This window comes from Triturus cristatus, chromosome 2_1 (genome assembly GCF_964204655.1).
Source record: "Triturus cristatus chromosome 2_1, aTriCri1.1, whole genome shotgun sequence".
NCBI lineage: Eukaryota > Metazoa > Chordata > Amphibia > Caudata > Salamandridae > Triturus > Triturus cristatus.
Genome location: NC_140581.1, coordinates 1,128,068,783 through 1,128,086,251, shown reverse-complemented (window position 1 = coordinate 1,128,086,251; position 17,469 = coordinate 1,128,068,783). Strand labels below are relative to the sequence as shown.

Below are 17,469 nucleotides of genomic sequence, written 5' to 3'. Positions count from 1 at the left end.
GTCTTCCCTGGACTGTAAACAAGCATCCTGGGACCGGTTTTGGGCTAACAGCCCTCTTCAGCCAGGCTAGCTTGAATCCAGTGGCAAAGTGAGCAAGGGACCCACGTCTCGGCTGGGTTCAAACTGGAATGGCATGGTGACAAAAAATAGATGGATTTAGGCCGAGAACTCTGTACTGGGGTGAATGTATAACACTGTTCTGCATTCTGTCCAGCAACTGTTGTTTTTGCATTTGTCACCCCGATTGGGACGGGTATGCCCAGACGTGAGTCCCGTGCTCTCCATGGCACTGGAATCAAGCTATCCTGGCTGAAGAGGGCTGAAACCCCGAAACTGGTCCTAGGATGCTTGTTTCCAGTCCAGGGAGGACCTGGCTTGGCAGTTCGGGCTGGACTGTTCGCATGAGGCACAGGGTCAAGACTGATTTGCATTTGGCTGGGTTCAAACTGGAATGGCATGGTGAGCAAAAAACCAGGATTTAGGCCCAAATCTCTGTACTGGGGTGAATGTATGACATTGTTCTGCATTCTGTCCATCAACTGTTGTTTTTGCATTTGTCACCGCGAGTGGGACGGGTATGCCCAGATGTGGGTCCCGTGCTCTCCATGCCACTGGAATCAAGCTATCCTGGTTAAAGAGGGGTGAAACCCCAAAACCAGTCCTAGGATGCTTGTTTACTGGGGTGGATGTATGACATTGTTCTGCAACCTTTCAAACTAACATTTCTGAATCTTAAGACTCCTCCCCCCACCCACTGTTCTGGCCTCCCAGCTATGCAAATTCACGTTAAAAGAGGTATGTGGTCTCGCGAGTGACTATGTAATGTGAGAGTAATGTACCTTCAGTGGGTCCTAAGCAGTGCGGTATTGCACAATACATGGCTTTAAACGGGTTCAGTCATGTTGTCAGGGTGTTAACGGGGAAGATGGTATTGCGCCTTGGGAGATTGGAGGTTCCATTGGATCTATAGCTTATAGTGCTTCTAACATCTGATCCCATTCCATAGATATGGGTAATGTACGTAATCCTTGGGATTCTTCTTTACGTATAATAGAACTCTCTGCACTACCCCAGCGAATCATTTCTGTGTGCCAAGTAAGTGGTGTGGGGGGGGAAGGGCTGATTTCCATCTCAGAGCTATTGCACGCTTCGCTATAAGGATGGCCATGTCCGCGAATCGATAATTTACTTTCTTCCCTTTCGGGCAACGGTGGTGCCCCAGTAGGCAGCTCTCTGGTGTTGTCCATACCTCAGTGCCCGTTAAGACTTGTACTAGATAACCAATTTTGTGCCAGTATTCTCGTAAACGTGGGCAATCCCATAGCATATGCAGAATATCAGCGTCGGGTTCTTGACACTGGGGGCAAGGGAGTCGGGCCTCCGGGTATATACTATTAATACGATGTGGTGTAAGATACGCCCTATGTAATATCGTACACTGTATATATTTTAATTTAGCATTTCTAGATACTTTTTTAGGAAATTCTGATATAGTTGCCCATTCCTTATCTGTAAAATTCCTACCCAGATCCCCTCCCCACTTTGTACGCAGAGGGGTGAGTGATATTCTGGCATGTGACCTGTTGTAAATAACAACTTACTATTCTCCAGTAAAATGCTACTCAATATATTGACCTCAGTCAGCAAATTTGGCATTCGTGGAATTTGAATTTGTAACCTGGAGGTCTTTCAAATGTCAACAGGGAGCGCTTAACTCACTTAACCTTGTCAATGATATCAAAACTGTGGAACCCTTTTTGGGGTGTGGGATGGAGGAGTAGTCTTCATGCCTTGATTGAAACTCCTATTTTCCTTGCATAATGTAATAAGATTGGAACATTTTATTTTACTCGCCTTCCCACAGCACGGTAAGGTTGGTGGTTTGAGGATGTCCCGAACGACGAAACTCAACCCCAAGAAGTGAATGTGGGTGTAAGAACAACTGTGGATGCGCCATCCTTTGACCCTAGTAAAGAACACTTCCATGAAAGACTCTGGTTGTAGCAGCCTTGCCTTACTTTAAAAACTTGAACGTAGATTCAACACTTTGAGAACATTACACTGCTGTGCAACCTTCATTTGTCTTGGAGCATTTTCGTGTTCTCAAATTGGTCAGCTGCAATAAACGTTACAGAAGGAATACCTGCTACAATGGAAAATACAGTGATTCTGTTATTTTTACAAAGCTACATATGCCTTGAATATTAGAGCTGACATATTGCAGGAGCAAAGGTTTGAAGTTACATTTAATTTGCCTTCACATTCTATAGATGATGTCATTGCGTTTGCCTAAAAGTCAAGGAAAGAGCACATGAGCTAATTATTTTAGAATTATGAAGCTTGTCCCTTTGATGCACAGGAATTTAAATGAGCTGTCTCCCACCTAGTTTATGACCATCGAAGAATTAGTGATCCAATAACATCCTGCATGGACACAGAAATTGTATAGGTTGGTTCCACGACAAAGCCAAGTGGCTCATGTGTACTGACTCCCAGATTAACGTGCGCAAGCTCAAGTGCAGGTGAATGTTGTTGGGATTTACCCCCTTCTAAGGATGGTTCTTTACCTGATTCAATGACATGAAGATGGCAGGAAGATGAGTCAGATGGGTCCTGATCCTGTGAAAGATTTTCATATATTAGTTGGTGTGTGGCATGATTAGACTAACAAATGAGGAACCAAGACTACCTCAACCACTTCAGTACTTTTGATGTTATTTGTCTGCAGGAGACGTGGTCTTTGGAACCTTCTTAAATAAGAGTGTTCATTGTTCTGCTCTTACATTGAAACCTTCAAGTCGAAACCCCTTATGTGTGTCTGGGCTACATTAGATCTTCATTGAGATATCATGGAAATGCTGTTTTACTATCCACATGTTGAGGACCTAAACATTCATATCATAAACTCATGAAATGTGACTTTTTAATATGTATGAAAGTAATGTCGATGAGAATATCGTAAATAGTCTGGAACATTTTCCAACAGTCTTCTCTTCCATTGAAAAGAAGGCTGGATTGTAATTGTGTGATTCAAGTCTTCTGTATGAAGGCTCAGAGCCTGAGGCCAATTCTCGTACCAGTACAAAAATTCCAAAACAGCTCCAAAGAATGTTCAGCGACTGGTGCCTACAATGGTCCATGAAACGTCCCTTCTCGCTTGCTCTTCTTTCTTCATTTAAAGAGTGCCCTTGACCAGCTCATCAGTTTTGGCCCTGTCAAGGATTTATTTGACTTGGTATGGCCTTTTGAACAGGGTTTTCAACATTGCAAAAATGTTTCCATGGATTTGCCTAGCTCTCGGCCTGCTTAGGTGAAAATGTGGTCCTTTTGTCCTCTTTTTTCGTAGGATTGAAATGTGCATACAGCACTTTTTTGAGCTTTTGTATGTCTCTGTATTCTTTGTAGACAATGTTCTGAAAAAGTGCCAATCATTTTGCCCCACTTGGTCCATCAGACACTCTATTTTATGCTTGCCTTGTGATTCTCTTGCTGTTTTAAGAAAGTTATCTACTGATTCTATCCTTCTCTCTTACACTTGGTGCCAAAACCCCTAATATCAGTCTTTATGATTGAAGGTGTCGCACTGAACGACGCAGTTACATTTTGGGAAATTCTTTCTTCAGGGATAATGCAGTTCTGTTATGGCAAGCTGCTAATTGCAGAATTCACTAAAATGTGTCATATAATGTGTGTCTTAACTAGTGTTTCGTATGGTACTCTCTTCTGTCCAATGATCCTCTCTGTTATAAAATAAATTCTTTGATATTTACAGTATGTATACTTGGCTGCTGTGTCGATTGTCATGAGTGATATTAGAGATGCACTATAGTATTTCCTCAGATTTCCTTTTACCCTTTCATTTAAATGTGTTATTTTTATATGTTACTCTGACATGGAGTTCTAGAAGTTTTTCCTCTGATGTTCGACGGCTGAGCAGGTTGGGAAGGACCTAGGAGGGAGTCTAATGTTGCAAGTGTCAGGTTTGCTATTCCACTGCGATTCACAATGAGATTCAATTAAGTTTGTTTGTTATCCCGTAAGCTGTTGGAAAAGTGTACCTGTTTGGTTGTTCAATAGAGTTGTTTTATGTCTATTTGCATAAGTTAGACTTTTGGTATTCATCTCTCTTGAGTTGGCAAAAGTGCATAGCTCTCTGTATTGATGAATATTTATTTTTTCTAGTTTCTTGCCTAGCTTGAAAATTTTAAATGATGCCTTTTCATTGTGGATGACCTCTAAAGCTTTCTTCACGTCCTGCAGTGCCAGTGTGTCTCAAGGGGAGGGTTGGCACAATTTTTGTTGCGGCGGCCTCCCCCCACTCTTACCTGCCGTCTTGTGGTGGCAATCGCCAGCACACCCCCGCTCTTCAATGTAGCCCCTGTGGGGCAGCAAACGAAGGAACCCCAAGGGGGCCGGAGGGCTAACTATGCCACTGTGCACTTATCTCCTCTATTTCCCAGACCTAGATGACTATCATTTTGTTAATTTTGTTTATGATAAGTAGCATCCAGTCCTGTGTGCACATGTTGGCCACAAATGTTCAACTCTCATGAAAGTTCTTCTTTTTAGTGAGAATGCCCAGCTCTGTCTTGACTTGTAGGCCCACTAGGATGTTTAGAAACATCTTTTCAGGTGATAATTGGAAACAATTTTAATCTTTTTGACTAAATAAATGAATTGTGTTTTCCTGTATTTAGCATGTTTGGGGTGGGGGGGGGGGCACACATGGATGTATATGTCACCAATCTTTATTAGGCCTGCAGTTTCATTTTCATTGTGCCTTTCCATGCATTCTGGGTGGAGAATCTTGACTATTGTTAAATATATTTGGGTCCAGTCTTGAATTTGGTTTAATGTGTACTGCACATAAAACCATTTGTTCTCCAAGGTGGTGTTTTCATTTAGTGATACTTGATGACCCCACTTTAAACAATTCACAACATTATATTTAATTAATCATTATTGCAATTAATGTCATGAAATTAATTCTGGTTGGTGGTTCATAGCACCTTTTTCAAAAATAAATAAAGGTTGAATTTCACATAGCTTTTATTACTATGTCATAGCAATTACGTACTATGTGACAGGAATATTTCCTTTTGTAAATATACACTAATGTATTTAGATATTATAAGAGAATGTTCATCATAGCAAAAGCAATTAAGGGGTTCTAATCTGAAACAACTTTGTCAATGCTACAACACTATACTATACCTTAACTATGGTAAAATATTAAAGATATTTTTGTAAAGTGTTTGACCCAAAAGCAAATATGTCCCTAAATACATTTGAGAGATCTGAGTTACATCCTGTAGTGTATTTCTAATAAAAAATTGTTTTCAAATCTAGAATTGATTCAGAGGGATTCCTGTGTTTTTCCTTCCTATTGAGAGAAGAAGTCTATAGGGGCACTGAAAGTGGCATGATTATGTAATTAGTTTTTTCTATATTTCTTACTTTTTGAGATTCAGTATATCCTATGTTTTGCAATGATGCAAGGTTTCCTTGTGATTACTGTTTGGATAAAAAATTGATACAAATTTAGATTCAGTGCTTCATTTACTTCCTTATATGAACCAACTGTGTGATGTGATAAGGGTTTTTCGGTTAATCTTCAGTTACACTAATTAATATCGAAGGAAAAGGTAAGGAATGGGTATATATAAATATCACCACCATATATTTATTTATCACAATTCTTTAGTACTTTACAATAATTTTAATGGTATGCTGCAACTAGAGATAACTATGATTACATCAGCAACAATTAGGAAAGAGTCAGCACCACAGAGAAGAATCTATGATGAAATGAGAGATAAGAAGTTTAGTAAACAATCCCATGAGTGTTAAGTAACTAATAAATCTTGTTTTGCAAACATTTTTTGTTGTTTCAACCAAACATTAGCCTTCCGTAAAGGCAAGAAGTGACAAAGGCCTGAAGACAACAATCTGGATAAGAAAATGTCTTGAGCACCTTAGCCCCATTTGGAAGAAAACATTACTGAAGCTAAATGTCCATATCTTTCTGGTGAAGAGATCGTCATCCATCAGGCTAGGACTACCAAACAAACAGGACAACAGAGGAGGGAAGTGGGAAAATTGATGTTCAGGCAGTGTGATAGATAAAGGAAAATGCCCAGCAAGCTAACACATGTGCCATAGACATGAACAGCATGAGGAAAGTGATCCTGTCTAGGAGGTCTCAACAAAAAAAGGTGGAAGAATACCTCCGTAACAGATGTTCTGAAGATGTAATTCAACATAGGGCCTCCAGAAATAAAACTAAATTCTCAAGCCTAACAGGCCATGATGTGTTCCTTGACTTTAAAACCCACCTGGGGTCAACAAAAACAACTTAAAAAGATTTCAGCGAAAATGGGGTTTGCAAGTGAACAGTATAATGAGTCTCATTGTTCAGTTCCAAAAGTAACCTTCCATAGCATGGGGGCAAACTGCATGGTGGATCTTAGCACAGGGTTCATAAACTCAGCATACAGCATACAGGGAGTCGGTTCTCCTAGTACGTTGGAAACACAAGGATGTTTAACCTTCTTTAGTAATGCTGCCTGTGCAAATGGGAGTGCAAAGGCAACACTCTGAGACAACCCTTTTATTATGCCCTTTGGACATCTTTAAGTGTAGAACCTGCTGCTGACTGCAGCTCACTTCAGGTAATGACTCAAAGTCTGAAATGGGGTCTCCATCTCCAGTCTTTTCCATCAGGATCTATCAGATTGATGTACACAGGCTAGGACTTCATCGCTGCTGACTCTGCCATCCCTGACTCTAACAGTGTCTCTCCTTTCTCCTGTGGGTCTCCTGACCCCAAGGCTTTAGCCGTTACTTTTAGGCTTCTCCACAGTTACTTCTGTCCATAAGGTCACTAAAACAACCTCAGAACCTGACTTTCCTTTCCAATGAGGCATTCCAAGTTCAACCCTTGCCATATTGCAGTCTCTGTCGCTTTTACATTACGCCTCTCCACAAAACTGAGCTACTTTGGCCATACAATACTGGTTCAAACCACTTATAAACCCCTTCAACATCAGTAAATCTATTCAGTTGATACTTTTATAGCTCTAGCAGTACTGGTGAGCTAACTAAAGTATCCTGAAGAGAAGTCAGTGAAATACCATTGATCCCATCTTCCTGAAAATACTTCCTAATTTTATTTGGAACTTCAGAAACTGCCTCTGGGCCACCCTCCAAAGCATGAAATGAAACTAGGATACGCTCACAACCCCACCTCCACAATCATCATGGTACTGCATTTGTGAACCCCAGACTAGCCACATTTTTTCTCTGGGTCTAAGAAGCCCCACGGGAACTATTTTTAACTTTGACCCTTCCAACCCCCAAGGTTCTGGTGCTGAGGGCTCTGTTTTTTGTTCTGCAAAGCATGTGGCTCGAGCTATATCCACCAAGTCCCTTTTCTGCATTATCAACATCAATTAATACTGTTTTATGGGGTAGAACAGCAGAGAGCTATCAAAAATATTAATTAAAACAGAATAACAAAAAAAGCCGCTAGTTTTTTAGTTTAAATTCAATCTTTCTTAAAAATATATGTAGCGATTTTGTTTGGCACCAACAACACAGTCATCTATGTTTCTACCTTCAGTAGAACATGTCATTCAAGATTACTGTGTGAAACTGCAAGTGTTTTTGTTTCTCTGTGGCCTGCGGAAAAAACATTGTGTTAAGAATTACAAAGCTCCTGTACATCCAGTACATCATCTCTAAACAAAGGTAAAGCAATTTTAATGGTGTAATTACTCACAACTAGTGGCAAGTTCTCAGCTAAAATTTCCATTTTTCTAGATACACTAAAATTATAGCTGTGCAAAAGAGGTCACGGTCCATCTATTAAACCAGAAGGCAGTCTAGTCAATTCAATCCCATTTGTTCATCATAGAAGTATTATGATTACTTAAAAGGAGATACATTCAGTGGGACTGTTGTTTGTGGGTCAGTTCATTTTAATTGTCACAGACTGGAGAGCAAAGTGAGGTAATTGAAATCTTCTGGATATTATGAAATAATTATTCCTTTAAGACATTTTCCTTTATGCCTTGGACAATGCTGCTTCAAAATCCTATAGGAATATCACTCCTTGATATAGCTATACTTATGTCTGTTCTACTCCAATTACCATACAAAGGCTGATCCACTATTATGTGAAAACGTTTTGATCTTGATAATTAAAATGCTCAAAAAGTATTTGTTGGGTTGAGATTGGCGTGGAATGTGAAATGTTTGGGGATTGGAAATCCTGGGATACAAGTTAGGAGAGTCATTCCTTTGAAGGCTGCGTGATTGCTGTGTAGTGGTGCAGTTGTTATGGAAGCACTAAATAAATAAATCTTTAGGCGGCATTCAACGTGAAGCTCTCATCCTTTCAATATTGTGGAATTACAAGCCTTCAGCAAGCTCAAAAGGACTCTTTGGACTGGTCAAGTGAGGCATTGGTATGACTTATTGGATTTTAACCAAAAACATAATTGGCAAATCACATCCCACTCACACAGAAATAACAGTGGTCCTGTTCACTGTACAGAAACAATGTAACCATGGGCTGTGGACAACATCTAAATGGTTTTTCCATTAGCTAAGCCCAGAGTCTTTTTTTAATTACAGTACTTATTGATACAGTAATGCTATGGTGTAAATAAAGCAGCTTTCTATAAATACTCAGTGAAGAATAAATTGTTGACAGATTAAGACAAGAAACAGTGAAAGAATTAACATAAAGTAGAAGAAGATCCACTCCAAATAATTCATCAGTCACACCCAGCAGATCTGCTGGGAGGTTTACAGTGCCATGAGCCAAGCCCATGCGGAATCTCAACTATGTGGCAGGCGAGTGGCCAAACATATCTCGAAAGCTGCTGTTCTCGCACATCTGCCTAATTCATGGAGTATGCAGATTGATTGCCGTTGACCCTGAACTGATGCTTCAAGACTCATTCATACCGTGTCTAACTTTACCAAAATATCCTGTTGCCTTCCAGTGGTCAGAAGGCCTGGGAGACATGCCCGTCAGACAGCATGCTTTGTCAAAATTCTACACATTATAATATATATTGACTTCTCAGTTTCCGTCGTCCATACTTCTGGTCTACATACTTCCGCTCTGGCCAGGCACGTATTCCATTCTCCATGCACCACACTGCTGTTCCCTTGGAAAATTTAATCTGATTCAGGATTGAATACAGAGTCAAGCAGAGCTTACTACAGTTTCACTTCTGCTCTGTACTCTTTTTATGCACAGCTTCTCTCTTTGAGTGCACAGCTTCCCTTTCTCCCAGTACGTTGAAATTATTGTAGATGTAACGTGCTACCCTACTTCTAGGTGCCCATCAGTACAATTGCCTAGACCAGGAGTCTTTGTTTATGTCCACTGGGAATGGAAACCATGGCACTTGAATACTCAGTTATCTAAGCTCTAAATAAGGGGTTAAAGGACACTCCCAGGCCCATTCTGAGTCCGACATTAACTTGGACTTGTGCCCAAATTTAGTGTCAGAATCACATGAAATAATGCAATTGCAATTGTATTCATAGAGCACTTACTACCCTTGACAAGGCATAGAAGTTCTTTATGTCGGGCAGTACGGTGCTTCGGGAAGCCAATGTTAGTGTATAATCCAGTTTTTGTTGGATATTTTTGGTTATCAAAATTCATCTTGTGCTCTCAAGGAAACCATTCCATGCATTTACTTGTGTTTCTTGGTGGTAGATGATATTAATAGGACCTAGGTGTGATCATTAGCCGGGGTATGAGTGTTCATGCAGATGGTTGGTGGGTTTGATAAATGAGCTATAGGGGATGCAGGGGGATTAATTACACAGAAGTTTGTTATGATCTTTCTAAGGGAAGAAAGAGTGGGCATATTGCATAAATGCAATAATAGAAATTAAGGGAAGCACACTTGTGACATGGTAGGCAGTATTCAGATCAAGGCATGCAGGGATGGAGAGTAGGAACGTGTCATTGAAGGAAAAGAGAGAGAAGAAAGAGAAAACAATCTGAGTTTGCACTGTAGAGAGAAACAGCATTATTTGCATGTGATATATAGTGCACTACTAGACAATTTACAGGGCATTAGATTTAGGTGAACAGTATTTCCAAATCTCAAATACTGCTAGACATTAGACCACTAGCGTAACGAAACTCGAGGGGGCCTCCCTGCAAGGCACGTGAAGGAGCTCTGCAGCCAAAGTGCTGTGCTGAGGGCTCCTGCATTAGACCACATCTTCAGCAAGAACAGGTGATCAGCTCAGGGGTTGAAGTGTAAAGTAATGACTGGATGTATATATTGGGAAGTATCAAGAGATTTAGGCAGTGCTTGAAGGAAGCAGTAATCTTGTGATGGTAACAGCGTGAGAAAATAAGAGAGTTCCTAATGCAAATATTGGGAGGAGATTCTGCACATGCTAAAGCTGAAGTCTTTTTGTGTTCAACCGTAAAACGTAGCTTACAGTATCAAAGGAGATCAATTTGGATGCCCCTGGTTTAGTGTGACACACAATGAGGGAGAGAAGAGACTTCTTAGAAAAAGGAAGATATTGCCTGGATTCCTGTGGATAGGAAGGGGTGATCCAGACAATGAAGTGAGAGGGGTGGAGACAAGACTATATTTAGAAAATTAATTGCACTTTGTTATCAAGTGCTGCAGATTAGTTCTTCCTAAGTACTTTCCTTTTGCAGAGGAGGGGAGCATGGGGTTGAAGTTTGTGTTTAAGGTGAGGAAGAGGCCTGTACTTGGTCAGAACCTATTTACTCTGTTAGGAACATAGGCTAGACCGCCTTCTCACATTAGCAGCTCCCTCACAACATGTAGATACGAAATATCAAGAGCAAAGTGCATTTTCATAACCAAGCATTGACGGGGGTAAGGCAATGCAGGAGTTACCATTTGTGGTCAGCAAGAAAGACATAATAAATTAATTCAATGCCTCATCGGAGTAGTAAGTGGTTAAACATGTAACCTTGCAATGAGCTGATTGAAAATACAACAACATAGCCTAAAGATCCCATTCAATCTAAAATGCATTTAAATTAAAAGTCGCAGTGCTATCTCTATAATGTATGTTTTAGAGAAATAATTATTAGAGTAATGATTTTGGTCATAATGAGAGTTGCAAATGTAAATACAACTTTTATCAGTGCTGATATTATGCTTTTAATTTGGACTGAGAGTAATTTTAATTACACCAGAGAAATCAGGGTAATTCCAGTAATTCTATGGTACTCTTTGACGAGGAATTACTGATAATAATGTAATTATGCCCACTCACGTAATTAGGAGTAATTTGGAGAAAAAAAATCCTACCGCAAGAGGACATTCAGCTGCTCATGTTCTTAGTGCAAAATGCATCTGTGCATCCACTTGGTACGAGTGGGTGCATTTTGTACTAAGAAACAAGTGCCAAATGCCGGAAGCAAGTGGAGGGATAGTCCTACCCTACGTGCACATTTAGTAGTACAAGCAGCTGTTCATGCTGCTATTCATGTTCAGTTGCATTTAGCACTATTTCTTAGCACAAAATGCATCTTCACATCTATTCCGGAAGTGAGGGGGGCATTTTTGTGCTAAGAAAAAAGTTTCAAATGCATAATTACTCTTCTCGCATAATTCAGTATAACTGTGTATATTTTTGGGTAACCCTGCATGCTTACGCATCCTGACTGCCTCCTGTGATATGTCAACACAGAGGATTCCTGAATTGTACATTGGTTTGGCCCTTAGCAGTTTAAATACATTACTTTTACTTATCATATATTCAATATGGAGAAAAAGGCACATAAATTTATAGAGTAATCTGAGCAATAAAGTAGTTAAGAGTTGGCTCTCAATGCAAAGAAAAGTCATCATTAACATATAGCAATGACTATCAATACAGCTCACAATCCCCAGCCCTCCAGAGCTCAGTGTTCCTTGATTAATCATTAGTCACTAAATATTAGCATCAAGATTGAAACATGTATGATATGCAGCTATAATTTTTTTGTTTACCATAGAACACTAGTTGTACCCAAGGTTAAATCACACCCAGTCAGTCAGTCAACTTTATTTCGGTTTGACGAACCATGAAAGTACACAGTACAAAGATATGTTAAATACGTAAAAATTCATAGATATACAACGCATTCCCAATAGCAGTATAACATATTAAAAGTAAAACTCCAGTTGTAATACATCAATTAAGAATACGCTGCCCCAAAATCTAAGCTCAGAACCAGCGGGACAAAAACCTCAACAAGAGAAACCTTGAGAAGGTGCTCCTGAGGGGTCTGCTATGTCATAAGAACTTTTATTATTTTCTGAGGGCAGCTCAGCGACTCTATGGGATGTCTAAAATTAAATTATTCTCCTTCGGTCTTTATACTGAACAGATAATTATTCTCAACTTTTAGACTGTTGAATATCTCCCATCGGTTCCAATCATTGAGAAAATGTTTTGGTAAAATCTTCTGACAATGAGGGTCCTCGTACCTGAGATTTAATCCATGCATTCAAGCCAATTCACGTACACAGGAATATAAAAGGGAGATACGACCCTAAGAGGGCTGTATAGGACGGCCCTAGTTGAAATCTTGTTCAAACATTGTGCAACAATGGGTTAGATCATCATTGCCCTAACAATCTTGCGCAAAGCATTTTCTAATGACGATGGCCCCCTAATAAAATTCACACCAGCAGTGGAGGCCAATAAGTGCAAATATCTCATGCCTTCTTTATATGTACAGGGGTGTTGCTTTCTCAGTAGTGCCAGCAGAACTCTTGCTCTTGTTGTTTGGTAAAGTGCACAAAATAATGTAAAGTGCAAAGTGCTTTATTTGGATAAGTTGTCTCAGGGACATGAGATGAGTTGATCTGACCACCCTCCTTGATGTGGAAATGCTGACAAAAAGTGCACTGTGCCTAACCGAAACCTTGTTAGGTAAAATCTATATTGTGAGTTAGAACTAAAAGTAAAATTGTAAATGATTAGCCATAGGACTATCCCCCACAGGACACATCTTTCCAAAATGTTCTGGCAACTGCCAGTGACGATTGTTATCCCTGATAGAAAAGGTCATTTTAATGCTATCTTTGGCTTTTGAGGTCATATTCTGGAGGTTTTCATAAAAGTTCCGTAAGCCAATCTCGAGCAGTGTACATTTCAGGTAATGAAACCAGGGAATCTTATCAACAGTAGAGATGGCCAGACAGTCCCTGATGATATCTCTTGAAAGAGCTACATCTTCAGATAGCCAAATCTTTACCCATAATAACAGAGGATCAAGGCCAACAATGTCCTCTATGTAATCCAGCCCTAATTCAGAGTGGCAGAAGTTTGTGGGTGCACTTTTCGGTACCATCAATAGTCTTCTGATAAAATTATTCTCTACAACTTGAAGCTTATTGCTCCTGCTATACCCCCAAACTCCTGCCTTGTAAGTGGCGATGGATGGGCATTTTGCTTTATAGAGAGCTAATAGTTCTTTTACAGGTTTCTGACTCAATTTGGCAGCAAACCAGAAAAGCGCTGTCAGGTTCCAACCTCCAAACCAGAGGTATCCAAATCCTCGGGAGCGAAGAAGTATCTCCACTCTCCCCCCAGGGCACCACCGAACTCGAATGCAACTCGAAACTCGGTCAACTACCCTGATGGGAGAGAAGAGACAGCGTAGGACCACCAGGCGCAGGCAAGACATGGTGATTTTACAAGACTTTCAGCAGTGAGGGTTTCCTAAATAAAAAGAAAAGGAACACCAGGTAAGTAAAGTCGTACCCTAGTGCAAGGATGTGTGCCCCAATTAGTTATACAATCCAATCCTCACTATTTTGTACCCCCTTGATAGCTACCATTCCCTGGTTGTGTGCTCTCCCAGACTCACCATTGGGTTTTTTAAGGTGCTGCCAGAAAGCAGAGCAGGAAGGTTGTCTGGAAATCGAGGGTGCACCATCCAGGAATCTGTTAGCTCGATAAAGTTCCGTGAAACACGAGCAATTGGCAGCTTTATGTGATGAAGGGTAAATCCAGAAGTAAGCCCTAGTAGTGCCACAACACGCGCTACCAGGGGAGAAGGCAGTCTGAAAGTCAGAACAATTGAGGCGGCTCTAAGGGGAGCAGTGGGCGCCAGGCAGCACAATGTACTGAGTCTTCTCAAGGGCAGAACAAAAAAGGAAAGCGGCCGCCAAATTGCAGTCAACTCGGCACACAAAAAAAAAGGAAAGTGCGCGGGTGCGTCACCTGCTGGAAGCGAGAGGGAATGTCTTTTGGAACTGCAGTCAAAAACAAGGAAACCGCGGGGTTTGCGGTAAACATGAAAGTCTTCAAAGAACGTAGGCGGGCAAAACCAGGAAACCGCAGGCATGCGGCAAACATGAAAATCCTTACGGTATGATGCAGGCACAACCAGGAAGTCACGGACTTGCGGAAATCCAGAAAGCCGCGGGAGTGTAGTAATCAGAACAACGAGGGCCAGGAATGCGGGAACAAGGTAGCGAGGCAGCAATACGCTCCACGGAGTTTCCCCAACTGCAGGCAACCAAATGATTCAGCGCAGAGGGAGGCGTGGTCCATCCAAATGGAAGGTTGTCAAGCACCTATGCCTGATAGTGGGAAGCTTATATGCTCCTCCCAGGGCATGTGATACCTGTGAGCGCACACAACCACCTCCCCTTAAATGCTGCATTCTGGGTAATGTAGTGTGTATGCAAAACGGAACCTTTTACCGGCTCTAAAATGTAACAAGCGCATCCGAGGTTCTGTCTGCTGCTCTCTTAAGCTCAACAGGGAATCCAAAGTCAACTAAGTATTAAAAAGCTTACCCAAATATGAAAAACATTTGACTTTTTCTACCTCTTTTGCCTGCATCATAAAAGTTTTTGATTTTGTAGACTTGGGACCACATACTATGATATACGATTTCTTAAAATCAACTTTTAAATCAAGTGATGTCATAAAATCTGTAAAAGCGTTGAGAGATCTCTGGAGACTCATCGCAGTCCTTGCCAGCAGGACGATATCATCAGCAAATGAAAGTAGTGGGCCAAAATGTTTTCCTATCCTTGGAAAATCTAACTTCTTCTCTAATAAAAATGCCTCTAGCCCGTTTGTATATATGTGAAATAAAAAAGGTGTTAAAATACAGCCCTAATGGACTCCCTTGGTTAAAGCTATTTGCTGTGTTCTCTCCCCCTTACTACAATATCTTACACTGACCGTTAGATTTGCATGTAACCTATGTAGAAGGGCAACCAAAGCTTCTTCTACTCCCATGTCTCCCAACATTGCCCATAGCTTGTCCCGATTGACAGTGTCAATAGCACTCGATAAGTCCATGAAGGCCCTTGTGTACTTGCTGACAATCAGAGACAAGTTGAGACACTGTTCAGTTGTGACCGTGCCCTGTCTGAAGCCATATTGTGTTTTGAAAGAATCCTATTTGCGGCTGACCACTCCTCTAGTCCTGCCAAGAGAACCCTATCTAGGACTTTTACTGTCACATCAATCAGTGATATTGGCCTCTAGCAGGCTGGGTCATTTCTGTCCCCCTTTTTATAGACTGTAACCACTATGTTGTAGGCAGTGGGCCAATAATCGCCGCTTTAAAAATGTTTGTTCAGTCAATCAAAATTACTTTATTCGGTTATTATTAGAAACCATAAAAGTATTTTAAAAATACTCATCGACATTACAAGATTAAAAAGAATTATTTCATAAAATCATCCATAAATATAACATCGCCACATTTCCTAATATGCAAATATCACTGTAAAATACAGACAATATAAAAACATTTTATGTGCAATAGGGCAAATAATACATAACAGAATCTGGACACATAAACCTGTTTCAGTTGCTACTTCCTTTTTTTCCTTGCTCTAACTGCTGCTACTAAAAAGCTAGCAATACTGAAAGTTTCCCAAGGATTGCTCAGCAATTGCAGGTATAAAAGAGATGGTCTCGCCTTCAAAAAACCTTTATTTTTTAAAACCGGACGGATATAACGCCTACGAATAAGTAAATAAAAGTCGCAGAATAAGACAAAATGCATAGTATCCTGCCTCGAAAAACAATCGCATGAGCAAGGACCCAGGTCTTCTATCTTGGCCCAGGCTAAAGGATCAGCCAGAAAAAAATGTAAATAATTCAACCTAAATCTCGTCAAAAGAAAACGATGTTGGGACTTGGTAACAGTATCCAAGTAAGGTTCCATAAAATAGGATGTTTTTAGGAGCTGGTGAGCACGGACAGTGGGTTTCAATAATTCCAAGGCCTCTCTTTCTGATGATGCTATGCACTGAAAATGTTAGTTAAAAGTGGGGCCCACAAGACAGGGTTGCCCTTAAAAAGGTCCAGGGGCACTCAGTCGGGACCTGGGGCTTCCAGACAGGTGTCCTCTGATATTACAGCCTCCACCTCTTCCACTGAAATTGACATACTTAACTGGAGGGCTTGATTTGGATTATGGATCATCTCCACCCCCTGTGTCCCAGGAACTGTTGCCCTGTGTGGAGGGTTAAAAATACCAGTGAAATGAGCCTCCCACACATCACAGGGGATCAGAGAATCCACCTGGGACGAGTCTTCTGCAAATATCAGACGATTAATAACTTCTCTGAATTTTTTTGAATCCTTTAGGGATCCTGATAACAATAAATCATTCCACGCCACATTCCTCAATTCCCTTTTTCTCTGTTCAGTCGTGGATTTGTAGGTGTTCCTTAGAGTTTTACTTGCTCTATATTCCGGGCAACAGTGTGTAAGGCCTCTTTTAGATCTTTGTGGACTTTTCTACATTCGTTGTTAAACCATTGCTTCAGTGGTAGATTTCTTTTGGGGGGTTCTTTTTACCAGGGCCAAAGAAGTTGCTGAGCAAAGTTCTTCAAAGTCCCAGACTAGTTCTGAAGGAACCCTTTCCTGCTCCAAGCAAATGACTATCAGCTTCTGATTACCAGAAACAATATTAAGCTCAATTTTCTGGGAATCTACCTGATCCCATTTCCACCTACTACCCTTATTTTGATTGTGCTGGATGGGAGGTTCTTCGGATTGCCCTGTCCCAGGACTTATATTAAGGAATATGTAAGAGGGTTATGTTCACTTGCACAGTTTGGTGTGATTTTAAAATCTTGCACAAGAGTTGTGAAATCTTTAGATATTAACATAAAATCAATCATAGTGGCACACCCTCCCCCTACATAAGTAGGACAGACCGGAATTAATTCACTCACACACTCATTCAAAGGAATTATGCCATTGGGGACCACAAAAGCATTAAAAGCTTTCCCCGGGCCAGAGTGAATAAAGTGGACCATTGACTCACCATCCTTACCTTTGAGCCCACAAACACATTGACCACTATATTTACATAGACTACAATTAAAATCCCACACCCATAACATGCACAACTGCTAGCTCTTTGCTGTGACTTTACTAATATCTTCTTGCAAATCCCCAGTTACTTGA

General features: G+C 40.7%; 1 protein-coding gene across 4 annotated transcripts in view; it reads right to left on the bottom strand.

Annotated features, from left to right (window-relative positions):
* MAPK10 (mitogen-activated protein kinase 10) overlaps nucleotides 1-14,577 on the bottom strand; it is a 948,252-nt gene extending 933,675 nt beyond the window's left edge. For all 4 annotated transcript variants that reach the window (XM_085636553.1, XM_085636554.1, XM_085636551.1 and 1 more), the window contains exon 1: nucleotides 13,889-14,577. The gene's annotated coding sequence lies outside the window, so the exon portion shown is untranslated. The remainder of the gene's footprint in view (nucleotides 1-13,888) is intronic.
* Nucleotides 14,578-17,469: the final 2,892 nt, after the last annotated feature.